Source organism: Topomyia yanbarensis, chromosome 2, assembly GCF_030247195.1.
Source record: "Topomyia yanbarensis strain Yona2022 chromosome 2, ASM3024719v1, whole genome shotgun sequence".
Lineage (NCBI taxonomy): Eukaryota > Metazoa > Arthropoda > Insecta > Diptera > Culicidae > Topomyia > Topomyia yanbarensis.
This window is the reverse complement of record NC_080671.1, coordinates 397,423,470-397,451,116: the sequence shown is the minus strand read 5'-3', so window position 1 is coordinate 397,451,116 and position 27,647 is coordinate 397,423,470. Positions and strand designations below refer to the sequence as shown.

Here is a 27,647-nt window from a genome sequence, read left to right as displayed (position 1 = left end):
TACAAATATCTAGGATGAAATGTTTCTCTTTATTCAGAATAGTTTCACTCGCGACGTAGCGGTATTCTGTAAGCAAAACTGTTCATGTTTACCATATATTCCGTATGACCGCAAATATGAAATGCGGTGCGGTTCTGATATTTTTTTCTTGTTCTCAAAATCGTGAATAAAGTACCATGAATTCAGGAATAATCACATTTTTACGTTACAAAAACAGGTTCATAAACAAAAATCATATGTTTTATACAGGTCGGACTCGATTATCCGGCGATTTGAAAAAAATTTCATCCGGGATAATCGAATCACCCGGATCGAATCAAACTTTTTTTTTGCGTTATTTTATGAATTCAAGCTTTATTCGTGGAGAAATTGGAAATAAAATGGCCAGGGTAAATTTTCCTATTATGGTAAATGTAAATATACCTATTTTGGCCCTAGTCGATTTTTCAGACTTTCAGGGTGTGATTTGTATTTTCAGTTGGTTTTCATTTATTATTCATATTGGTAACGAGTTAACGGCATGTATCAGTTGTTTATAGTTTTTTGTGCAAGAATTCTTAGATAAACTTTTTAATTTGGAAGTCAAATTCGATTACCCAAGGCTTGATTTTTCGAGGTAAATGATTCGATTACTCGAATACCAGGAAAAATAAAGTTAGTAAGTAAACTGGGGGTCGTCTTTTTCTTGGCTCCAGTGTAGGGCAATCTAAATTAGAAAGTTTTAGCAGTTTTCAATAATATTCCCAGGCTAAGAAAATATTCCAAAATTTCATTTCCGCCATTAACAGAAACTATCCCTGACAGCACTGCTTCAGCGGAACCCAATCAGATTAATTGTAATAACTTCTGTTCTAACGCTAATATGTATATAACTTTTAGTGCTCAAATGAAAGATCTTAGTCGCAGTTATTAGCCTTACTTGTTATTGTGTAAACCAAAAGTTATAGTCATTTAGAAGCGTGGTTGTTCATCAACAAGAAGGACACGAGGAGGTTAAAGATGGGAGAAGAGCAATATTGTGTCAAAGTCCACTGCAACTCAAAGCAGGATATTCATCAGAACATTGCACCGAATTTCAATGAAAATAGGACCATGATTCTATCAGTATCTAGAATAAAGCGTAATCTTCAGCGGAATTCTATCTTGAGAAGGATTCCACCGGACATTTAAGAAGCTTTTCTTTAGAATCCTGCATCAAAATTCAGAGAAGAAAACTATAGAAATACGGATAAGGATTCAATCGAAATTCTGAAATAGATTCTATTGGGATGCTAAGAAAACTTCGATCAGAATCCTGGAAAGTATCCAAACAGAATCCTGAGAAGCATGTCTTAATTATCCCAAGAGATAGCCAGAAACCGACCGAGCAATGTAGGTATAATGATGATATTTTATGTGGCCTACAGTAACCGATATGTGTATTACGAGAAAAATGTACTTTTAGTGTAAAATTAAAAAGTTGCATATTTGGCAATGTTGGCGTTAACACTTTTCTTTGTTTTTGAATCCCTGAACAAATCTTAAAAAAATATCTCGCTGATTGATTCTAGTGCAAACAGTACCAGAGATATAATCCGAAGAAAAACATTTGTTTAAACAATATGTTAAAATTAACCGTTATGTGTCCAACAAAGAAAAACACCCCTAACAGGCCAACGAGGGTACCCGGGGTCCCACAATTTAAAATGCTCATAGCTATGGCTTCCTTTAACCGATTTTGACACTTTTAGATGTTTTGGATTCAGGAACTCGTCCACTTGATTCTGTAACATTGAACCGGATGGATGGATCTGGTTCTTGGTAATCCGGATTTTTAGGAGTCATGCTCCAGTACTAGGGTATGATTTGTACACATTTGTATTTGATGCCCTACACAGCAAAAAAAAATCTTGTAATTTTACGTCTTGCCAGATGCACATAAAAGGAGCGTCCCAATTCGCATAAATTTACATTCAATTATGTGATATTGTGAGTTGTTCGACTTTTACCAGTTCATTCAGTCTGAGTTTTAAATCAAAAGAGTCACAATATTAAATTTTATATATCAGAACACGTTAAATTCTATTATTAGACAGAAAAATACGTTGCTACGTTGTTTACGTCAAATGTAATTTTCATTTTTTCTAAGGGTGTAGCAATATGAATATCAAATCTCTTCAAATTGTCTCGGAAGTCTGTTATTTATTGTTACGGGACCCTATGGCAGTTTGAAAAATAGAATTGGAATGGAATAGCCACTCACGGCCCTACGAGAGCCTGCTCCGGAATGTCCGTTCTGGGATCAAATCACCAAATGGTTTCAAAATCACGAAATATAGCCTATTGATGCAATGCCAAGAATTTTTATACCCACATTGCTAGTATTCCATTGAAATTCACTAATAGTATCCCAGCACTGGAACATGCTTCCGGAAATCCGGATTCCCGGGAACCGGTTGAAGTAACCCGATTCATTTTTACCAAGTCTAGAAGTGGATGAATTCTTGAATCCAAAACACCCAAAAGCATCAGAATCGGTTAGAAATTACCTTAGGTATTGGCGGCCTGCCATGTAGAAAAAAAAAATAGGAACCCCTCCTCACTCCCTTCTTACTAGTTTAAAAACATTATTAACCCAAAAGCTTGACTTAGTGAAGTTCTAAGATGTCGCAAAGTTTAAATTTCCAGCTACGGATAAAACATGGGAATTTCATTATTTGAAACCTAAAAAGGTACCGGGGTACCGCGTCGGACACATAACGGTTAAGAGTGTTCCCATGGACTGAGGGGCTGTTTAAACGACACAACAATTTAGGTTATTATATATTGGCTCTAAATGAACATTTTTTTCAAAACTGGTTCCAATCCATGAAGGTCGATTCCAAGTTTTGTTTTTTTAGATCACTTTGCGCGAAATAACCCATATATAAGCTATTTTTGAGGTAGGTTAAAATTTGAAAGGAGATAAAACTCTAGACCCCCCAATTGCCCGAAAAATGTTCTATTGACTGCAATGATCGAATTAGCACTATAACAAGACATTATAGTTGATATTTGATTTTTTTTCAAAACACCCGGATAATCGAATCACGGATAATCGAGTCCGACCTGTAATTATGTTCCATTTCCATTCAGTAACGCATAACGCTTTTATTAGTGGGTGTTGCGGCTAGTCGTCCTCTCGCCACTCATTTATACTTAATTTAATCACGGTTTCCGCCATGTTATTAAGAAATCGTTTTTCTGTACGTGAACTAGTTTACAACATTATGAAAATTTATAAAAAAACCAAAAGTTGACTCATGATGTTATTCATAGATTTTGGAGCACTAGTTCACAAAATCAAAATATTTCGGATATTTTTTCGTGGTCTATTTCACGAAACTCGGAATTGTATTCATGAATACTTTTAATCCTGGTGTACTAAATCATGATTCCCAGTACATTAGTCACGATCCAATATCCGTGCTCATCAAATAGTTCTCAAAATCATGAAATAGTATTCATGAATTCGTGAGTTGGCTCATGATTCCTAGTATAATAGCAGTCGTAACCATTCGTGCTCGTAAAATGGCTTACAAAATCATGAAATATTATGAATGTATTATGATTATAACTGGTTCGTGATTCCTAGTTCATGATTTGCGATCTATTTCGTGTGCTTGTTATGTTTAGAAGATATCCCCAATAATTTTCAATATCATGCAATATAGTAATAAAATTTTGACGTGAACTATTTCATAAAATTTGGAGTATTTTTCATGGAATCGTTTTTGTTCCATGCACTTTTTCATGAAATATCCAGCTGCTTGTTACCAGTAATAGGTACGAACAGTAAATTTGACAATCGTTAATAATTTTATATGGTTTAGTGTTATGTCTGGACAGGCAACGAAAACTGCGCTGAGCACCGCAAGTCGTATTCGTGACAGGCATTGTAATTCTCTCTCAGTCACGCGAGAAGTGGCTTATCCGATGTCCAACTTTTCCGAGATAAGATGAGTCGCAAAATTCTCCGTCTCCACAAATAGCGTGAGAATACTTTTCCGGATAAAATTTATTTGATTTTTTACTTCTCATCGGAAAAGGTGACAATATTTTAATTTAATGAAAATCAATGAAAGCGTCAAAATATAAAAAGTGGCAAAGAAGTACGACAGACTTGTTTTTTCGTGTTTTGGAATAGCGATAGCAAGGCAGCGAGCGCAAAAAAAAATTATTTATCCGGAGAAATACCACGTTGTATTTATCCGGAGAAGTTGTGTGAGTGCCAACTTTTCGTGTGAAAATGTGAGTTTTTATTGTCGCAGTAACAAATTAACTGGACGCATTTACTCATATGAGCGATAAAAGCAATGCCTAATTCGTGGCATAGTTCACAGAACATGATACCGCGAATCAGTCACACTTCAATTATTCAGTTCATATTGTCACGTTACTTCGAGAGCAACCAAAAAATAACAGATCTCGATAAAGCGAAAAGAAATTACGAATACCACGATAAAACTGCTGTTATCATGAACACGAGTCACATTACGCCACGTGTCATATTCGAAAGTAAGCTCTAGAATAAAACATCGAGATAACATGAACAGAAATTCCGAGAATCGTGACTGAGATCCTGAAACCATGGACACAAATCACACAAATCGTGACAAAAATATCAAAAATCGTGACTAATATTCTGAAATCATGAACAGTGCAGTAAAATTTCATTTCATTCAATCGAAACTGAATGAACGCAGTCAATCAGTCGTCTACGGTAGCATTCATATTCATTTAACGCATCAGTTGCTGTTGATCTGAAGCTCAGTTCGTGGCACTTCATTCATCGATGCTTTCAAATGAGTTGCAATTCATATTCAACCTCCTTCGTTTGATCCTCCTCTGGTTTTCTGGTGGTAGAAACTAAACAGGCAAAAACGTCAAATGACCAGAACCTGTTATTCAATTGACAGTGAACTCTGAGTGACTCAAACGAAGACGGCAGCAGAACTCAATTGATATAGTGGTGGTATGCTTACAATGAAAGACTCGCAGTTTCACTTGAAACGAATATTTTCGTTTGAAATTGATATTTTACCGCACTGATCATGAATATAAATAAACATTAAATATCACGACTAAAACATGACGATAAAATAGAAACTACGAAAAACGCAATTAAAAGCCTGATATCATGAACCTAAATCCCACCAGTCTGACAGAAAAATCCAATAGAACACTCATGAATAAAATAGCACGGTATCTTAATGTGAAATCAAAAAAAAATCGCGAATAAGCTCCTGAAATCATAAACATCAATTGATTGTCCGGTGAGTATTCCAAAATGATGAACAAGAATCATAACAACTAAACATGTCCAGTAAACAACAATAGTAAACCAACCAAACAGTGGAATGTAGCGCCATGTATATATTCGGGGCGAGCTAGTTTTTTTGGAAACAAAAATAGTTTCATGAATACGATATTTATTATTCATGTTTTCAGGAACATGGTCACGGTTTCCGTAAATCGTTCAGTTCACGAAATCGTGATCTTCTTTTCATGAATTAATGAACGGATTTTTTTTCATGTAGTAGGATCTTGGCTGACTAGGTAAGCGAGGTAAGTGATGTATGTAGGGGAAGATGGGGTAAAACGCACCACCGGGCCAAAATGCACCCCTTGCTTATTTCGAAAACAGCTGAAAATTTCTAGTTTTCAGCTCTTATAAATGCTGTTTTACTGTTATATCAGTGCTTTCCAGTTCTTTTTATACTGTAGCTCATTATTCTGTGGCATTATATATGAAAAATCTACTAAATAGTTCACTTTTTGCTAAATTTATATCGCTGTTCCATCGGGGGCAAAATGCCCTCTTCTTTGATTTTGCTGGTTTTTTTTGATCGAAAAAAGAAAAATCGTTCTGAAAACCTACTAATTGTATACCCGAAGGCTATTTTAAGGCACACTTTTGTGAAATCTCGTCAGAAAACAAAACTACATGCTTGTTCGCCGAGCATTTTACCTTTTTTTTGTTGCGGTGCATTTTACCCCGACAAAGGTACGTTTTGCCCCGCTTATTTTTCAAAAGGTAATTTTTATTGATTTTGAAGAATTGAATTATTTTCGCGTTTTTGAATATTTTGAAAAACGTTATGATTGCGATTACAGAGAAAAATGTTGGCTAAACGATATCATTAGTTAAATTCTCCCAATTGATGTTCTACAGCTGAGTTATGGTCATATTTCCTTAGGGGGTGCGTTTTACCCCATCTTCCCCTACTTAATCTGAGTGTACAATACATTTTTTTATGAAAGATGAGGTGAGTCATTGAAAAAATACACAAAACCCGGCTGATGAACAAACATAATATACATAGGCTGATTCATCAGTACTATAAAAATGGATACCAGGACTGAAATTTTAAGCAGATTATTGTCTTAATTTTTGAATATGACGCTACTCACTCAAATCGAGGAAGGCTGCTAGCACTCACCTGAAACAATAGAAAAAAGAACTTATTATTTTAATGTTAGAAATAGAAAACCTATTACATGCTACTTGCACACAACATTGTTGCAAAAAAGGTAATAAACATGTTCTTCTAAACAGGTACATTATATAAATTCTATACCTTGTCAGCACGGCCATTTATTAAACTTCATCAGAGAGAAAGGGATTACTAAGATTAAGCATATATTCATTTTTTAGAGATTTTCTTATAATAAAAAATACTGGCAACACTGTTGCTATATATAGGCCGTTGTTAAAGGTGAAAGTTTTTTTTTTAAATTTTTAGTTGTTTTGCAATCGCGATTTATTTTATTTTTGTATTTTATCTGGTGTTTTTGTTGATCGGTTAATCTGATTGTTGCAAGTGTGTTTTTTTCCTAGCTTTATCCCATCGCACTATGACACGCTCATTTTCGTCGTCAAGAACAACCTCTATTGGTGGATATCTGAGTTATCAAACGTTACGTGCAAGTTCGTTTCTATCGACACATATTAACTTATCCGTTGGAGTTATTTAATTTCTTGTGCATATTGCATATCCGCTAGGCGTTATTCCTTCGTTCAACAGCATCCCAGCAAACCAGCAATCGTATATAAAAGTTTACAATAAATTACAAATAATGACAGACTAAATCAAAATTACAAAAAGTGCAAGCAAAAATTATGTTTTGTTGTAAAAAGTTCACATAAAATGCAAATCTGTGATCGAAATACAATGTTGACTTGAAGTTATTTATTAGTCCACTACAACTTAAAACAAAATTGTACATGCGGAATAATAATGACAATTTTGAAACATTATATAGAAATTAATTTACAATTGGATTAAACTGCAAAATCTTTCAAAAATAGTCACCTCCTTATAGCACTTCGCAAATTCTCTGCCAGACTAGTTCAATATTTGAGCAATAAAAATGGTTTGAGTACAGAATGTAGGTTGTGATTTGACAGGTGGAGTGCCATATTTAGGTTGGATTATGGTATTTTTAGATCGTAATCACAAAGCGATAAAAATGATCAAATAAAATCGTTGCTTCACAGTGTATAAATAGATGAGTACATAGCGGCTATGCTGGGAATACGAAGATCTCAGGTTCGAAACTGGAAGTAAATCGTAGCAGGTAATTTTAATAATTGATGTTCCAGTAACTCCAACCTCACCCATGAAAAACAATCTACCAGTGTGGGCGTAACTGTGTCTTATAACAAAATTATGGAAATTTCATCCTGATTTTTTATTTTCATAATATTATTTTTAAAAAAATACTTCTTGTTACCACATTGGGGACCTTAAGCTGCATAAACCTTCATGTGTGATTGTAAAGTTGATCATATATAAACTCAAAATGATAAGTTAGATGATTGTATAATGCTTCTGATGAGTTCAAAATTCGTCGCAAATCACATAGTTCTACTATGCCGATTTGTTGTACGTATATGGCCTCCACTTCTGTTCACATAGAAGAGATCTGTGCATTTTATACAATCAATTCATATCGTTGAAGAGTACAGTTAATCGAATTGCAACTTATTAAAGTGAATCAAAATGTTGGCTGGGATGGCTTGTACCAAATACTCGAACTCAAATCGACTCAAAATGAATCAGCTGTCGTACTGCAGAAATTCGATCCACATGATATATGTCAAGATGGATTATGATATTCGAAACATTTTGAAAACCCACTCGCGGGAATTATTCTGGATATGTAACTGTTGTGCTCTTTTGATTTCTAATGATGATTTCCATAGAATGGTTTCACGTTGTTCTGACAATACAAAGATCGACGAAAATTTGCTTAAATATCTAAAGGATATCACAGCTGATTTGATAGATGACGTAAAAGTGACAATGCAAAGCACGTTTATATCCCGTTGCGGGCAAAATGTGTTGCTCTTGACTTGTCGAAATGTCCGATAAGACCATCGGTTCGTGAAATGGAAGCAATTTGTTGAAGGTGAACATGAAGCTCAACATAGCAGATGTTAATGCGGTGCAATTCCATAATTTACGCCATGTGATACTGATTACGTCAAAAAACATTAGTCAAGTAGAATCAGTCGCTTCGCAGAACAACTTGAAACACGTCGTCGAATGTAATGACATTTTATACAGCATCCCAACGTATACTGATAATGACAGTATTGAAATAAAGCTACATGACCTGGCACCACGTACTAGTTCCGCCGCTGTCAAACAACTTATAAGTCAAAATACGGAGAGGTGGTTAGTGTTAAGAAAGATAATTGGAGGAATTTCTTCCCAGGACTTCGCAACGGTGTTCGTATAGTGAGAATGCGGCCGACAATACTTATTCGCTCCTACTTGACCAATGCAGGCAGATGCACAGTGGGACGAACCTGGATTTAAGTCCATATAGGAAGATCATGCGATTTTCTCACTAGAATTTTTCTCGTATCATCTGAGCCATCGAAAACAATTTCGCGAGATTTTGGGTGATTTTAACGTAAAATGAATTTTTAGCTTTTTATTTTGGGGGTGGGCGTAGCGTAGTTGGTAAATCGATTGCCTGTACGCAGCGCCCCTGGGTTCGAGTCCCAAACCCGCACATAGGGTTAGAAATTTTTCATAGGACATTTTTCTAACCCGAAGAGGCGAATAACATTAAGATTAAAACCTCTATAATCGAAATAAAAGAAAGCTTTTTGAAGGGCATCACTCAAGTGTCTTTTGCATTATTTGATCATAGGAACTACATCCGGTTATTTTCGTTTTCCAAAGAAACGGTTGATTTTATGCATTGCATTACTTAATCAAAATTATCCGTGTGATAAAATTACATCGTAAAATCACCAAAAATAAATCACTAGTTGGTTTAGTTAGTGTTTTGATAACTGTTTTTCATGTTTTTTTTTGAATTCGAACTTCTAATGCGATAACAACAACGTCGCCCGTGAATGCCCGCGATCACACCATACTCATTCGAAAGTTTTTAATTTTCTCTTTAAAAATGAGCCTGTGCTAGCTTTGCGAAAACTTGCGGTAAGCAGTCAGAATTTAAAAATAAAACTGTGAATGGAGACGGATGATTATTACTGACATTGAATTTGAATAATCACTTTATAGCAAGAATAGTGACACGAATACCTGCACAACTTTCAAATAGCATTGACAGTATGATCTACAAGGGTTTTACTAGTGATCATGAGTGGGAACTATGCTTTTTGAGATGGTAAGGGTATTAAGAATGTTTAAAAATCAACACATATTTTCAACCAATTGAAGTATGCCATAAAATGTTCCTAGAACTATTTCTTGCTAACTTACACAGTAGCTGTCAAATTGAGTGAACACAGTTGAGTTCTAGTTATTTGGTGAGGCTATTTTTGATCCGAATTCGCATAGCACTGATATATCTTAAGGGTAGGCGATTTTATTCAAATAAAATAAGATCATTATTATATAATTCATATGTGCGGTTTTGAATTTATAAGATATGAAATAAGCAATCTAAGTAGCTTAAAGCATGCCTGTGAAAAAATCGTTAACCATCTTGTCGTTTAGTGAATGTAATTAAACATTCCACGACGCTAAAAATGTTTGTTTTGGAAAAGAAAGAAAATGTAGTTTTCATATCAAGTAATCTGCTAATGAATTAGACGTTCCAAAATTAGTCAAACACATCTTATTTGATTCGTAAAAACTAAAAAATCATTTTTGAAGCACCATACTGAGATGTTAGTCAATTCGTTTCAATATGAAAAATAAATTCTAAAATTACTATTGAAAAAAATCATTATAAACGCAGACACATTTTTTTTCGAGCCACTCTAATAAGTAGGAAAGTTAATTTCTATTTTTATTACCAAAATAGGAATTCAGCGTAGAAAAATTTCTTTAAGCAATGTTTTGAACCTTCACAATAAAATAATTTTTTGAGCCACCCTAATGTAAAATGAAATTTTTTTTCACATCCTCAAAAAGGATTTAGCACTCGAAAATTAATATACAAAAATTTTAAGAACGTTTTCGAAAAAATATTTTTTGAGGCACCCTAATGAATAGTAAATATTTATTTTTAATATGTTATAATACCAAAAACGAATTCAGCGTATCAAAACTACATAAAACCGTCCCATTTGAACCGATATGGCAAAGTCTTGACTTTAGTCCACCTTTTGTCCACCTGAGTCGTGCCACTGTGAGATGCCCTCAAGGTATTGCAAATTTTCAACGAACACTAGTCATGTATCCAGGGTAGATTCCTACGTGCCAATATTGCGATCAGTCGCTACACCACGGAAAACTTTGCGCAGAGATTACTAGGGCAATTCCACTTGATACGACCAAAGCCGGTATATAGTCGTCGTATACTAAACCACAACCGATTGGTAAACCGACGACTGCGAACCGGGCAGTAACGAACATCAGTACAACAACGATCGGGCACAGTACCACCAAACCAACTTCCATTACCAACATCCAAAAAACGATTACACCAAGTTGCTCCAAACCAACACCACAAACAAAGAATCTAAAACCGATAAAGAAGGATTTATACGCGAAAAAAGATGACGAGAGAACACGGACCGAATGACTGCAAAGGTGCGGCAGACAATGCACCCGGTGTTTCACCACTAAGGAAGAGGATCTCAACACGCAGCAGCAAGCTGCGTCAACAAGACCCGATGGACAGTTGAAAGCTAATTTTATTTTTTACATATTGTAAAAATCTTGCAAGACCCACGGCTCGGTTATGCTAACGAATTCAGCCGTGTCAAATAAACAAGAAGCGAAAAAACGCAAGCGATACTTCTGTCACAAGACCGACGACAACAAAGCTGTTCTTCGCCAAGCCGAACTTCAATACGAAACGCCCTAGAATAGTGTATTCGATGCGTATATTATTCGTGTGTTTCTGAACAAAATAAAACGCGCTGGTGTTTACGGGACGTATTTCTCGGAGATGCCATCGCGCAATCCACAGGCGAGTCCGTTGATCTGTTTGCAGAACACTTACGTGATGTATTCAATAACCCAGATATTTATCCGTCACAAGAGTATATGGATACATTACCATCGTACAATTTCAGTCTCCCCTGCCGACTTGTTGAAAGTTTTATTCAGTGTAGACCCATTGAGCAGGAGTAGGCCCGGGTTGCTTTCTTCCATTCTTCATAAAACCCGATCGCTGAAATTCCGCGTATTGCAACCTATTTTTGCGATATGCGTGATGGATGGTTCTTCCAGCAGCTGATGCAACTCATGGTTCATTCGCCTGCACCACGTTCCGTCTCCCATCTGCACGCCACCATAGATGGTACGCAACACCTTTCGTTTGAAAACTCCAACGGCGCGTTGGTCCTCCACGAGCATAGTCCAGCTTTCGTGGCCGTAGAGGACCACCGATTTAATCAGCGTCTTGTAGATAATCAACTTCTTGCGGCGGCGTATTTTGTTCGACCGGAGCGTCCTCCGGAGTCCAAAGTAGGCACGATTTCCCGCCAATATTCGTCTCTGAATTTCGAATTCGTCGACCATCTCGATTTCGTCACCGTCAATCCGAACTCGGGATGGGAGGTCCACATTGTTGTCTCTAGAACCTCTTCCTCTCATACCTATTATCTTCGAAACGTTGATGGCAAGTCCAATTCTGCTGGCTTCAGCCTTCAGTTTAATGTACGTTTCCGTTACCATCGCCTCAAAGTTCCGTGCCAAGAAGCTGGACGGACTTCCTGAAGATCGTGCAACTTGTGTCTATCCCCGCTCTCCTTATTACACCTTCTAACGCAACGCTGAACAGCAAGCACGATAGACCATCATCTTTCTGTAACCCTTTTCGAGATTCAAAGGGACTCGAGAGTGTCCCTGATACTCGAACAACGCACATCACCCGATCCATCGTCGCTTTGACTAATCGTGTTAGCTTATCCGGAAAACCGTACTCATGCATTATCTGCCATAGCTGATCTCGATCGATTGTGTCATACGCCGATTTGAAATCGATGAACAAGTGATGTGTGGGCACGTTGTATTCGCGGCACTTCTGCAGAACCTGCCGAATCGCGAATATTTGGTCCGAGGTGGCGCGGGAACACATAAATCCCGCTTGGTAGTGCCCCACGAACTCCCTTGCAAATGGTGACAATCGGCGGCAAAGAATTTGGGAGAGGACCTTGCAGGCGGCGCTAAGCAGTGTGATCGCGCGGTAGTTGTAGCAATCCAACTTGTCTCTCTTTTTATTGATTTGACAAACGACACCCTCCATCCACTCCTCCGGAAGAATCACCTCCTTTCAAATTTTGGCGAATACCCAGTGCAGCGCTCTAGCCAGTGTTTCACCACCATATTTTAATAGCCCGCTGGGTAGTTGATCTACACCGGCAGCTTTGTTGTTTTTCAGCCGACCGATCTCCTCCTTGACTTCTCTGAGATCAGGGGCCGGCAGCCTATCGTCTTCTGCGCGTGCTCCAAGATCCGTTGTCATACCGCCTTCGTCCTCTGCTGCTTAACCGTTGAGGTGCTCGTCGTAGTACTGCTTCCACCCCTCAATCACCTCACACTTGTTCGTAAGAAGGTTGCTGTCTAAGTCCCTGCACATATCGGCTTGCGGAACGTTGCCTTTGCGCGAACTGTTCAGCTTCTCGTAGAACTTTCGTGTGTCGTTTACGCGGTTCCGTCGCTTTGCGATCTCGTTCCTCCTGTTGGCGATTCTTTCTCCGGAGGACCGAGGATTGCCTGTTCCGTGCTTGTTTGTATCGCTCCACATTCTGTATCGTTCCGTGCTGCAGCATCCTCGCCCGTTATGCATTCTACTCCTCTATTCATGCATTCTTCTCCTCTATTCACTGCTTACATTCGTAATCGAACCAGTCGTTTCCTCGATTAGGAATCGCTGTACCTAGTGCCGCTATAGCAGTACTTCCTATGGCGGAACGGATCTCCCTCCAGCCATCTTAAAGAGTAGCTGCGTCCAGCTGTTTTTTCCGTGGGTAGTGTTGCTTACAGCTGCTGTGCGTAGTCTTGGACAACCCCGGCGTCCCGAAATTGCACGCGATGTTGAGCCTTAGTGTGCGACTACGACGAGTGTTGTACATCGTCGAGAGTTTTGAGCGCATGCAACTATATCTATATTCGCACTGCGGTAGGTACGAACGTTGGTGATATTAGAGAAGCATCGCCCGTCGATTAGAACGTGATCGATTTGGTTTTCGGTGCGTTGGTCAGGTGATCTCCAAGTGGCTTTGTGGATATCTTTGCGGGGGAAGAACGTACTTCGGACTACCATACCACGGGAGGCTGCGAAGTTCACGCAATGTTGGCCGTTGTCATTCGATACGGTGTGCAAGCTGTTTGGCCCGATTACCAGTCTAAACATTTCCTCCCGTCCTACCTGAGCGTTCATATAACCGATGACGATTTTTACGTTCTGTTGCGAACAGCCGTCGTACACCTTCTCCAGCTTCGCATAGAACGTTTCCTTCTCGTCGTTGGGTCTCCTATCGTGTGGGCAGTGTACGTTGATGATACTGTAGTTGAAGAAACGGCCTTTGATTCTCAATGTACACATCCTTGCGTTGATCGGAGTCCATCCAATCACGCGTTGACGCAATTACAATAACATCAATTCTACAAATAACTGTTGTAGCTGTTAGCACTAAAATAAAAGGAAATAATCGCAGTAATTAGCCTTACTTGTTATGGTGAGGAAATCTTGTCTAACCCCAAAGTTATAGCTGTCTGAAAACGTTGTTGTTTTTAAACAATATAGGCATACAGGGGTTAATAAAATCAATAATACAAATATAATGAATAAAATAAAAAAAATGAAAAACAATGATCAAATGAATAACAAGAAAAAAAAAGAATAGGGGAACATGGGGATAGAGCTTCCATTTCCCGACGGTTTTTAACTTCCCGGGATTCGGGAAATAAATAATAAATTTCCCGGGAAATCCCGGGATCCTGGAAATACAAAAGAAAAATAAAAAGGTGAATGATTTTCTTAAGAAAAAAAGAATAAATTGAAAAGTTCAAACCCGTTTACTAAGCAAGGTGCCTCACTAATACGTTAATTTCTCCCCCTACAACCAATGGAATGTGTAAAAATTTATATCAACAGCTTTGCTTCGTTGTTAAGAACCAATATAAGAACACAAATGCGCTGGAAACAGTAAAATTCTCGTGCTTGAGCGCAACGAAGACTCGAATCGAGTGCCCCTATTGTTGCGCTACCATTTGACTCAATGCGTTGAACAAAGATGGTAGACACTGCTCTAACCAACGGCTTCAAATGGATACGGTGATAATAGAAACATGGCGCAAATGGGCTCATCACCCTATCTGTCCTAAAAGCAGTTGTCAGAAAAAGTCGATTTGGTGTCCTACACATTATTCAATCATTCGATAACTCGTCAATAAGTTTACGCAACATCAACTTCTTTTGATTTTTCTTTACTATATGTATAACCTAAATTTTGGTAATCACGGATACGATTGGGACGATATACTAAACGCATCTGCTGGAGTTACTGCCCAAAATTGGAATTCGTTGTTCTGATACAATGGATCAATTTAATGTAAAGCACTTTCTTTGCTAATCTTGAATGAAACGATTAAGCTGCTTCAGGGTATTGCGCAGTTATTTCTGATCAAATGAGAAAATGTGATATATGGAATCCATTCCGCTGTAGGATCAGCATCATTCCGAATTAAGTGTGAATCAAAATCAAGCAGATAATGGACGAACTGTGCAGCGATGGATGGAGCCTACCATCAATTTCCTGTTACGGGCGAGTATCTGGATTGCTTGATCTTATCCCTTCAAAAATCCTACCTGCATCCTTGAAAGCGACATTCAAATAGGTTGGATGCGCATGATATTGGACAGCTACAGCGTTATGTCTTTCTTTTCATACATCCAAAAATTTACAGATATTACAGTTACGGTATAACAAATTAGACGAAATACGCAGTCGATGAACCGATCAAATATTTCTTCAGATGTTCTAGAAATATTCTTTATTATAAATAGCGTTTGCGTTAAGCATGATATCACTACAAACCATCCCAAGTTTTGAAACAAACACTCATCGATTTTTTAAGAAATTACCGCCATTTCAATTACTAATTTGATTTCATTCATTCAAGATCTAACTATTAAAAGAACTGTTAAAAAATCTGATCAATCGGCTCATCGGTTGTAGAGATATCGTGCGCATCACTAACGCTACTGTAAGGAAATGCTTCGGTACAACGACCGGCAAATTAATCCATTTTTGCATGAAAATATCAACATTTTTAGTAGTATTTTGAGCAAGGCTTGGACTATATACCTAAAAAATCATGAGAACATCTCAGCGAGCCTAAAGATATATAGTCCAAAGATCTGCAAATCAGTTGGAAAAGCATCTGCATCCACTGCTCCAAATGTTTGCCGATAAAGATATTTCCTACAGAATTTCTTTAGCATTACCTAAGCCTTTTGAAATAAATTAAAAATATTTTTCCCCGGGATTCCCGAATCCCGGAAATGAGAAAATACAATTTCCCGGGAATCGGAAATCCCGGGAAATCCAAAAAATCCCGGGATTCCCGGGAAATAAATTCCCGGGATGGAAGCTCTGCATGGGGAGACTTGACCAGGTTTTCAGCTGAAACTGCATAAATCTCTAAAAAAGCCTTCAATCCCTCAAAAGTCATAATGTGCAATATTATGGTGCGTCTTCATGATTTTTTGCAGAATTTTTAACTTAATTTTTGAAAAGTAACAAAAGTTTTTCTGTGATCGTTTTTTTTGGTCAAGTCTCCCCACTGCGGCATTTTTAAAAATCATAACAAAAAATAATGACATAAAACATACTGTAATTATTTTTTCCCTATTGTCGAGATCCTTAGGTAGCAGTAAAAAATATAAAAGAGTTGCATTTGATAAATTTTGATTTTTTTTAATGCATTTCTTTTTAAGGATTAACTGTACTGCTTGCATTGCATGTTCACACGTCACGAAATCAGTCCTACTATAGCTAACTTTGTTTACAAATATTAAAATATAAAGACTTATGTTTGGGGTGGGATGGGTGGGGTGGCGTGATTTACATTAACAGTAGATACCAAAGCATAATAAATATTAGGAATTTTGTATCTTTCTTCAGCTGATCGCCACTTGGTCAAGTCTCCCAAACTAGTTATTGCGTTCAATGTCAAGCAAATTTTAGTAATAACTATTCCAATGTTCCAGTTTATGTAAAAACATTTCACTGCTTCACAAGGATTAAGATGATATATTAGTACATTAATAGGAATTAGTAGTCGAGTAGATAAATCCATACAAAGTTTGATAAAAAAATACATCATTCAATGCAAATTTATTAATGACGTAATATTTTCTGCAAAGAAAGGATCTTTCACTCCAAACTTTTAAAATTACCTTAAGGGATCGAAAATTCTTGAAAAAAATTTAAGAATCAAATAGAAGACGCCATAGCCGAAAATAGAATTTTGCGCTTGCTCAAGAGAACCTTTGTTTCTGAATGTTCTGAAATGTTTGTAAAAATCTCATTATTTGGAAAAAAAGTAATTAATATACAATGTACTTTCTAGTGTTTCCATTCCTTTTGTTTTCATCTTTTCGTTTTCGTTTTCCCTTTCTTGACGGCATCGTTTAAGATTATCTGGTGTTTCCACTTTATTGATTGGCTTTAATTAGTCATCAGGTAACTGGAATGTTAAATTTGGCTGTAAATTCGAAAAAAGATTTCCGTAAAGAGTGCAATTTTCAGGTCCAGTATTTTGACGCGTAATTTGAAATAATGAACTGAAATAAGGTACCCTTAAGCAGACAGAGAGAGAGAGAGAGAGAGAGAGAGAGAGAGAGAGAGAGAGAGAGAGAGAGAGAGAGAGAGTACGAGTCATATATAGTAATACCTGTGAATAGTATTCATTTAAATGGGTAGGGTGATATTAGAAACGGGGTAAAAATATGACCTTTATCCTACATGATATTTTAAATATGTTTTCAAAGAGGAATCATGTGTTTTCAAATTAGGGATGGAGTTTCCACTAATTTATGTATTTTCCTTTTGTTTGTTTTTTTTTTTCAGAAATGCATATAGTTCTAGTCCAGTGTAATATTTGCTACTATGTGCTTAATTTTTTATCATTTCACGGAGCTGTATTAAAAAATAGAAAAAGGAATCAAGTCTCTTCAGTCTCCTTTATGTACAAACACTCAGTATAGAATTGAGTTAAATTGGAGTTGCAGTAGTTTTCGATTTTTGGATAAATGACTCTCCATAGTGCAACGTTTCGGATGAATATTCCTTCATCTTCAGGGGAAAGCAGGATTGGAAGATAAATTAGTTATAGCTTTCTCATAAAACAAATATTTTCAAATTTTGTCAAGACAACAAATATTTTATTTGTCAAGTGAAATGTAATATTAAGTTTGTTTCCGAGAGTGGTTCTGCTCTACGCTAAAATGGAAAAACTATTTATAGGGAAACAGAAGACAAAAATAGTTTTGTCTTCTTAAACCTACACAATCACGTCGCAAACATCAAATTAGCCTGGGCATCAACGAATATTTCAGATTAGTTGAAGACACTAGAGAAATAGCAGGATAGACGTGAGTCATGACAGTTGCTACGAACACGAAAGGAGAGAGGGGGGGATGGTAAATGATGGTTACTGCTGTGACTTTATTTGTGTATATTGGCCGATATTTTGATTCCTTACATCTTTATTATAAATAATGCTACTGGTAATTTATGCCATGACCGGTATGACATAAATCTTGAGAAAGAAAATTTTTACTAGTATACCAGAAAATTTTCACTAGTATGCCAATTTCATCATCGCAAGGAACTGATCTGGAGCAACAATGTCCTAGATGCCATTACTAAAACAAGTTTGTCAAACAATTAATTCTTTTTTTGCGCTTTGACGTATATGCCAATATCTTATTTAAAACTTTTTTGGTGGTAGGAATCCCAATGGTTGCAGGTTCGAATGCTGCCTCTGGGGTGATTTTTTTCACAAAGCTGCTTTCGCTTAACTCACCATTTCGATCTGTATTCCCCATTGGATACCATCGAAAAGTTCTAAGTTTGTCAAACTCACTCGACTGTCAGCGAAATTTATTATCGCAAGAGACCCAGCATGAGTTATAAAGAAACAATATCAACCACATCAATACTAACATTGCTGCCGATAGTTCTCCGCCTTAGTAAGCTGTCGTCAGACCGCTTTCCGGTGTCTCAGCCGAAACATTTCAACATCATGTTCGGCAAAACTTCAATTCATTCGTTTGTCAATGATAAATTTGAGAATTAAATAACCATTCATTTCGTCCTGCCGAGGTAGGATTATCCGCTTTAATTGAAGAGATAAAAAATCTGCATTTTCCTGGAATTTTGAATGAAATAAAAAGGATTTTTGGGAAACTACCCTCATTAAAAGTGATGGTAATTTTTGTAGTTAGGGTGGTGAGCCTGTTTCACCCTATTAGGGAGAATGTTGTTTGTTAATTACACGGTCTACAATTGATGCAGATATAATACTATTAATATTGTAGTTTTGGTTAAAAATGTCAACGAAAATGGCTTGAAAATTAAAAAACACTGGTCATTGAGCTAAATGAAATCATAATTAGAGTGCTACAATGAAAGACGCTGATCTTATCAACGGTTTCAACCTAATAACGGTATAATAGGAATAAGATGAAAATGGACTTGGTACCCTAGCTGTGTCCAATCTCATTACACCAAATGAAAGTTCAATGGAACAAAGGTTAACCGGCCCACTTAGTAAAATTTGAGGTTAACGACATAAAATCTTTTCATGATCCGGATTCGCCATGGAAGCGGAAGAGGGAACCCCATCACTATTTCCATCCAATTGCAAACCACGGACCGCTCAGCTCAGTTAATCATGACCCAGCACAGAAACCACAAAAAAAACCCGGGACACAGCTACAACCGGGAAGATATTGTAGTTCCGCTGTTAAATTCAATTTCGGTGGAAAATCTAAATATAAATGCATGTCATAAACGCAAATCACTCTGCGAAGTAGTGCCGGGATCTGGAATGGCAAGGATGAGCGAGGAAAATGTAATTCGAGTGCAATTGTTCGGATATAATTGAATCAGATAAGCTTTTCGTCAACCATTCCTGGTGAGGCGGCATGGGGGATTCTTGGATTCAGCGACCCGGCAGACGCAATTCGACATTCTAGATCCCAGCAGTGGGATTGATGTTTTCGCTGCTACGGGGGAAGATTGAAGTGAAACAAAAGTGCAACCAAACACCCCCAAGATTTGAATCGGACGGAAAAATGACTTCATTTGCGAGTGACTATAGTGAGCTTCGGATTACTACCAGATGATAACAAGCAGGAATGCTGAGATAATAGTCGCTGTGTACTGCCTGTTCCACGAAGTTCGGCTCAGACAAGACAGCGAGTGTGCCACTTGCGTGATGGTACGGCAGCTGGACGTGAACCTGCTGCTTGTCGGATTTTTCGGTGTGCAATCTGTTACAGTTCCAGTTTTCTTTCTATCCTAAGCTATTAGATGGATCACCGCGTCGCCGTCTCGAAAGGCGACTGCTTCGAGTCGCTTCGCAATCCTCATTCCGGATGGAACGGGTTGATGGGAAAATAAATAACATTAATTTCCAAATGAGATGTCACAGAATTTATAACTCTGCCGGAGCAGACTTGTTATTTTCAAATCGAAGGGGCGGGTGCGCGCGGAGGTTGCAATCGCATGGGACCCACGGCATGGTATTGAGTTTGTACTTCTCGCGAGATGACAGACAGACCCAGCCGGAGAGATGTGCCCTACAGCGCGTTATGAAGCAAGTCTGGCTGGTGAAACTTTTCTAGATTTCGTGAAGTAATAAAATACGTTAATTAAGAATGAGTTATTTTCAGACAACTTTGTTTATGAGTCTTCGAGCGGACACAACTTTCTTAAGAGCGTAATTTTGTAATCTGTTCAGAACTTGAAGAGGGAAAATAAAAAACGCTCGAAGAAAATCACTAATTATACTTTTGTAAATTTGATCAGGTTCAGAATTGGAAGGAATTTAAAGAATTCGGGCTCCATGGGAAGTGATGGATTCCGCACAATCATTTAATACCAGAGAGGACAGAACCATGCTCGGATTTTCTGAGGGAGATGAAAGCAGCTCAGTTTGTCGCTGATGCCTTCGCTTTTACTTAATCTCAACACATTTTTTCTGTAATTTGATTCACTAGAATAAATTTCACTCAAATAATCCGCCTTGGGGCAGGTTACGATAGCTGTCTTTCACTTCAGGAAATAAGCATTTCCAAGAATGAGAAATATGACGGAATTATTATCAGAATCTATTTCGTATTTTGAAGCTAACATTCCCCTCAGATTTTCAGTATAATTCGAAAACAAATTATTTTAAACAACAGATTTTTGAAGCTTTTCCCAATGGTAGAATGAAAATTGATCGTCAACCAACCTCCGTCAATGAAATATGGCATCTGTTGCAACAGAAAACTGCAATATTCACGAGACTCTCCAAAACAACAGAATAAATTGTAATCACTGTGTTTTGTGTCCGAAAGTAAGAATCTGACGGGAATGGTTGTGAACTCGCCACTCGCCACTACCCAAACGCCAAGTACAACTTTGTCGGCTGTTGGCATCTTTTAGGATCAAAACAAGAGCAATTTGTGTTTGCGCCGTTCGGTCGTCGTCGGTCGGACACTCCGTCTGTGGATGTCAGTCCGGGAGTTCTCTTTGCGCATCGGAAAGCTAATTTGCATTTTTATTATTTTATGTAAATTAAATTTGGTATAAACTCGCACACATACACACATTTTGCCAAGCTTGGGGCCAGCAGCGGCAGCAGTAGTCTTGTCGTGACAGTGGCCCCAGCTCGGACACATGCTGGCACCGATCCAACCGATGGGCCGAGAAAACACTCTGAGAAAGGTCATCGGAGCTTAGCTGGAATCTGCAACAGACTTTCGGATCTCGGCCTCGTATCGCACTTCGGTGGATCACATTTCACCTGCATCCCTGTGTTTTTGAAGCACCCTTCCCTAAAGACCGAAGCGATAAAATCAGTTACAAACTAACTGCAAGTTTGTGTACTTCATGCGGAAAGTAGAAGAGACTAGTGGTTGTATAGAGTGTATTCGCTAGCACCGGTCATGGAACACAAAATTGCATCCATTCCCGGGCCTAGAGGAGTTGGCTAGTGCCACTGCCGTACATGGCAGTGCACTCGGTTGTAAAGCATAAAACTTTCGCAAATTGTTTCCCAATTAGGGTTAGTTTGCAAATGCTGCAGCTTTTCCAGAACGTGCAATTTTGTTGGCTCCTAGCTTGCGAGAAAGAGATGTATGAATAGATAGAGAGATGCGGAGACAGGTAGAGAGAGAGGGAGGAATAGAGAAATAGGCTGGAATAATTTGTGTAAATTTACGATCTTTCTCGACTGGATGCACAGAATAGGAAATTAAAAAAATTGACACCCAAAATCTGAAGGATAACTATAAAGTGATAATCTGATTTTATCAGACTCAAGGTTGTACGTTAGACGGACAATATCGGGACATATTTTATTGTTTCAACTCGAAAAACCAATACTGTTGAACTATTTTTCCTTAGTACCTAGACCCAACCTCATACCTATTTGTTATTATATTGTGTAACTACATATCTCTTAGTTTTAACGTAATCTTGCCATCATCGGAGTTAGCTTCCTCGCTGATAGGGCTGTCTGTTGATTTGGGAGTGCTAGACGCTGCTTTCGCAGTTGTCATTATGATCTGAACAGCAGCCACAAATTTTGCAAATGTTCATAGCTTAGGTGATGATTTTGAAGATTGTGTTTTGGTTGTGATGCATTCTACTCAGTATTTTCCACGCAAGGTTTTCTAATGTTGTACCGTTTGACTACAGTACTGACACTTAGCAATCTGTTCTGCCCCTACCATCGCGTGGATTGAGTGATTTTACCTTCGTGTATTTTGAATTGTAGAATTTTCAACTAGGATGGAATTGAACTCTCGGTCGTGATGCTCACGACAAACATGCTGCACAGAGGTCCTATGGTGCAAAATGTTTTTGATTGTATGAAACTTTCTTCTTTTCACATTGAAAATGTGCACTGCATTATCTGGGGCTACGTGTCATTCTAAAATCTAAAATCAACCGATGTCTCGTTTTTGCATTATGATTTTAAACGATTGCTGGTTTTTCACCATTTTACCACTAAAGGGCGAACACGAAATTATTGCGACACCGAAAGTGTCATGCCAATTTCCTTATAATGTTTAAAATCGATCCAAAATTTTAGGGTAGTTTTATACATATATTTACTTCAAAAATCAAAAGAAAAGTTAATCGATGGAGCCTTGAGTGTAAAATTGAACGCATTTTCGCTTGATTCCCTCTATCAAAGTCTTTACAGTGTCATCCGGTACCAGTTTCTCAGTTTTTTCTATTTTCTTAACATGTCTTTCTCGTCTTTGACTGTCTTTTTGCTCTTCCGAAGTTCCCGCGTCATCATTGCCCAGTACTGCTCCACCGGGCGCAGCTCCGGACAGTTTGGCGGATTCATGTCCTTTGGAACAAAATGGACAGAATTGGCCTCATACCACTCCAGGACACTTTTAGAATAGTGGCATGATGCCAAATCTGGCCAAAATAGCGAAGCTTCGTCGTGCTGCTGCAAGAACGGAAAAAGGCGCTTCTCGAGGCACTCAGATTTGTAGATCTCGCCATTTACTGTCGTCCACATAGAACTTGCTCTTGCAGGTGAAAAACTCCAACCTCGGAATTTGCTTAAAATCGGCTTTTATATACGTTTCGTCGTCCATCACACAGCAGCCATATTTTGTCAGCATCTTCTCGTAGAGCTTCCGTGCCCGAGTTTTAGCCGTCGATTGTTGCCGCTCATTGCGGTTTGGGAAGTTCTGTACCTTGTATGTATGTAGTCCAGCTCTCTTCTTTGCATTCTGGACGTAGCTCTGCGACATGCCGATCTTTTTAGCCAAATCACGGCTTGAGACGTTGGGATTTGCTTTAATCATCCGCTTCACCTTTCCCTCCGTCTTTTTGTTCTCCGGTCCCGGTTTTCTTTCAGCTCCTTTGCCATGTTCCAACGTCAACCGCTCCTGGAACCGCTTCAACACTCTGGAGACGGTTGAAGGGTGAATATTAAACATTTTTCCCAACTGCCAGTGCGACAGGTCAGGAAAATCCAGGTGTTTGGAAAGAATTTGTTCTCTCGACTCGCGTTGGTTCACCTCCATTTTCGTTGAATCGAAAAACACGACTTCGAGTTTGACAGCATGTAAACAATACACATCAATGAGAAAGTGTGCAAAATTTGGTTGATTTTTACCCAATGGTAAAAAAGTAATGCCCTCTTGAATGTGTCGCAATAATTTCGTGTTCGCTCTTTACGCGTGTTTCCTATCATATTAATTTTGCATAAACCAAGCTGGTTCTGCAATTAGCTGCTTCGATAAATGTTTTCTAATTAAATAGTAACAGAAGATGAAACACATCTATGACCCATAATTATTTTTCAAACTAATCAATATTTCGCGACTGTGGAGATAATGTACGCGTATTTTAAAGTTACCTTTCGTTCGTTGACAGATTTAAAGATGCAACATTTGGAAGAGTGTTCAGATAGAAGTTTACCGAGGAAGACGTAAAACATTTTTTTAAATTTTCACTATTGAAAGAAGCTGTTTTTTGATTGGTGCGAGTTTTCATTTTTAAGGATGACTTCGAATAACAATGGTAAGAAATGATAAGACCTGATGGATTTTATTTATTATAATCATTTATTTACTTGATTATATAGAAATTTTCTTAAAAAAGATGTGTTTTACAAGACGTATATAATATATTTAAATCAGACGAAAAAATGGAAGTGGTTAAACAATATATTTATAAACGGATAGAGAGCATAAACGATATTTGCAAAGATCAGGAAAATACCTGAAATTTATTGGTTTTGAATAATATACCGTTCAACCAGATTGTAACACTAAAACCAAAACTAACCTTTTCTATGTTGGTAGGAAAATTATTATTTGTGTGTTGGGACTACCCTAATCAATCCAAAACCATTTTTTATGAAATCGTATCTGCCGAGATGGAATCCAGAGCACTAAAATAACCTAGTTTAGTGATTTCGACAGATTTAGAGATTTTGGCCAACTTTTGTTCTGAGTGGCATCACTGTGCCACGGCATAAACGTTTTTGAAGCATAAACCTTACTATAAAAAACAGCCACCCACCACCACCCACAAAAATAGCCATCTCAATTACATCCGTTCGATTGATTCGAACTACAATCAGTCAACATTGCAATCATTTTTGTACCAAACATGTTAATTCTCTCTTACACGAAACAAAATTCCCATTCCAAACTGGAGCTGCTCTTCTACCTAGAGTTCGAATCAAACCTTCACCACTTGATTGATTTCCCACCTCTGTGTCACCGTTCACCACCCTCAATCAACACTCACAAGTGATCGATTTCCCGACAAACATTTCTTTCTTTGCTCGTACTTTATCCTATTTCCCTCTTTCTGGGAATCCTGCTCCTTTTTTTCTCTCGTTCCCCAACCACTTTGAGCGATGATTAATTTTAATTAATTATACGCTCGATTGAAACTGGCACGGTATCCGATCGTGGGGTGGATGGCTGGGCTGGGTGACGACGCGCTGTTTCGTTTCATATTCCCTTATTTTCTTCCCTTCACGCTCTCAACATTGACGCAATCGGGTGATTTTTCTTCCGTCATTATGACATGGCACTAACCGGGTGCGACTTGTTCGAGACTGGCTGGACAGACGCTGCTTGCAAAAGGAGTCCGCACGTTTCTGAGTTAATATAATTGGACCTGTCGTCACCGTCGCCGTCGTCGTCGTCGTCGTCAGGCGGAAATGATACGATCACTCATTTGGTACCTATATTTATTGAGAATCATGGCCGAATCGCCACGTGTTGCTTGCAATTGGAGTAGTTATTTTTATATAATAAACGTGATTGGTTACGTTCGGCTAAGCGTGACTGAAACGGTTCCCTTTCTTCAGCTTGCAAGAAAATTATTGTGTCAGTCGCAATCCAGTATACTGAATGGAAATATAAATTTTCCAACTCGATTCAATTTCTGTCATTCGAAGTGCACCGAAAATAGTGCCAAGTTTCAATTTCTTTCAAAAAGCCAAAACTTCTCCTTTATGCATAAATATACGACCAAATCAGCGTTATGCTTTGCCATTCACCAAATTCGATTCCGGTTTTTCGCAAGCACACCCAAAATTGATGCTGCACTTCCAATCACTCCCGTAGCCGGGAGCGAGGTTGCATTTTCGAGCAAAACCATTTCGCCATTGAAATCTTGTTTCGTGCCCGATTATGATGGGCCAACGAAAACCAGCCAAACTGTATCATTTGTCGTAAATCCAATATTCTCAGGGCCGGTGGGGTCCGTGCCGTGGGGTCAACTTTGTTCGAATTTCTTTGTTCGGGGCCAATTTTTTTGTATTTGGTTCACTTTTCCTTCAGGCCAAGCGAAACTGGAGCCGGGCAGCATAAATAAAAGCGTTGAAAGTTGTATGAGACAGGGAGAGAAAAAAAGAAACTTTCAACTGAATGTTATCCTTTTCGTAAAATGGTTTTACTTGTCTGTTGAAGGAAGGCGGAAAGTCGGCACGATCGGAAATGGGAAAAGTAAATCGAATTACGACTGGGTTGGTCTATTTTCCGTTCGAATTTCGACACGGCACAAAGTTTAAAGCGTTTCGAGCACTTGGATATTGAGCGAAATATGTTCGATTTTCAAGAAGAGTCTTACGTCAAACCTGGACCACACCGTGTCTAACAGTAAGGGCCGTAATCTAGAGACTAATCCTTCCAATTAGATGGCTCAGCTGGCCAGATTTGTCCGGTTTTTTTGCAATAACGTCAAACTGAAAGTTTAATCTATTTTCTTGCCCTTGAAGACGTTCGCCAAATTTCCGCCTCCGGATGCTCCTTCCTAATAATCTCGATTGAGTAAACAGTCACCCACGTTGGATGGCTCGGGTAAACAGAAGTGATGGTTGGGCGTTTTTCTTCATATTGAATATCCTGCTGAAAGATTGAAGTAGCAGTCTAGCTAGTGATAATAAGAAAGTATGCTTCACACTTGTTAGAACTGTTTGAGTTGAAGGTTTTCGAGCAATACGACACATGCTTATTTGCCATAAATCCATTTAAAAAAACTTATAAATAAACTATATTCATGCGATACATTATTGTACCTTAACGACTAACCCTCCGGAAATTGTGTAATGCACTGATTGTATTACAGAAATTCTAGTGAAATTGTTTTAAAACTTCATGTGGTCGTTTATGTTTAATGGTGCGATTTCCGTACGGTTACGCCAAACAGGCTTATTAAAAAAGATTAGAATTCCAAATCATTCAGTACAGTATGCAGTAGAGTACTTGTAGTCTATTAATTTGCTTATTCTCGTTATCCGTTAGGTCGCTGATAATTTTTGACGGAGTCTATTTCAGTCATAGAGGTACACCGTAATCAATAGCCGAGCACTGCTGAAGTATCTAAAAGTCTGTTCCACTAAAATAAATCCCAAAACCTAAGTTCCGGTGTTTTTAACGTTGAAAAAAAACCGTAACCCTCAGTCAACATTTAACTCTGAACAACTCTCGCTTAGCGGTCTGTCTATCAACATCCATTAGAAACTCGTCTCTATCTAGGCGAGACAGAGGACACTTAATCAACCGAGCGGGGTCGGCGAGTACCCGTTCAGCCACAAAAACTTAGAATCATGGGTCACTGACGATGTATGTACGTGCGTTCTACCTTCATGAGGCACTCCAATTCTGAGGAATGCTGTCTTCATCTGTGTGAGTGTGCGGACCGCTTTCAACCCTCGTCGTCGCTAGAGAGTAGTAATCATGTAAATCAATCAACAGCTGTTGTGATGTGGGATTCGAAGAGCTGATATGTACGTTCGGTTGCAGCTCTTCAGCTGGGGTGGACGGTTTTCTAATATATGGAAAATCTTGTTTGGTAAATCTGACGGTACCGTATGTGAAAATTACTCAATCAGATGGTTAAGCATGGGTATGTTTCAGTACCGGACATAAAACTTTTCAGTGTCAACTGGAACGGTGTAAGGGAATGA

The 27,647-nt window shown here is 38.2% G+C and overlaps 1 protein-coding gene across 2 annotated transcripts in view; it reads right to left on the bottom strand.

Moving 5' to 3' along the window:
• Nucleotides 1–27,647, bottom strand: part of LOC131684863 (neuroligin-1) — an 818,713-nt gene that overhangs the window by 355,910 nt on the left and 435,156 nt on the right. The window lies entirely within an intron of this gene.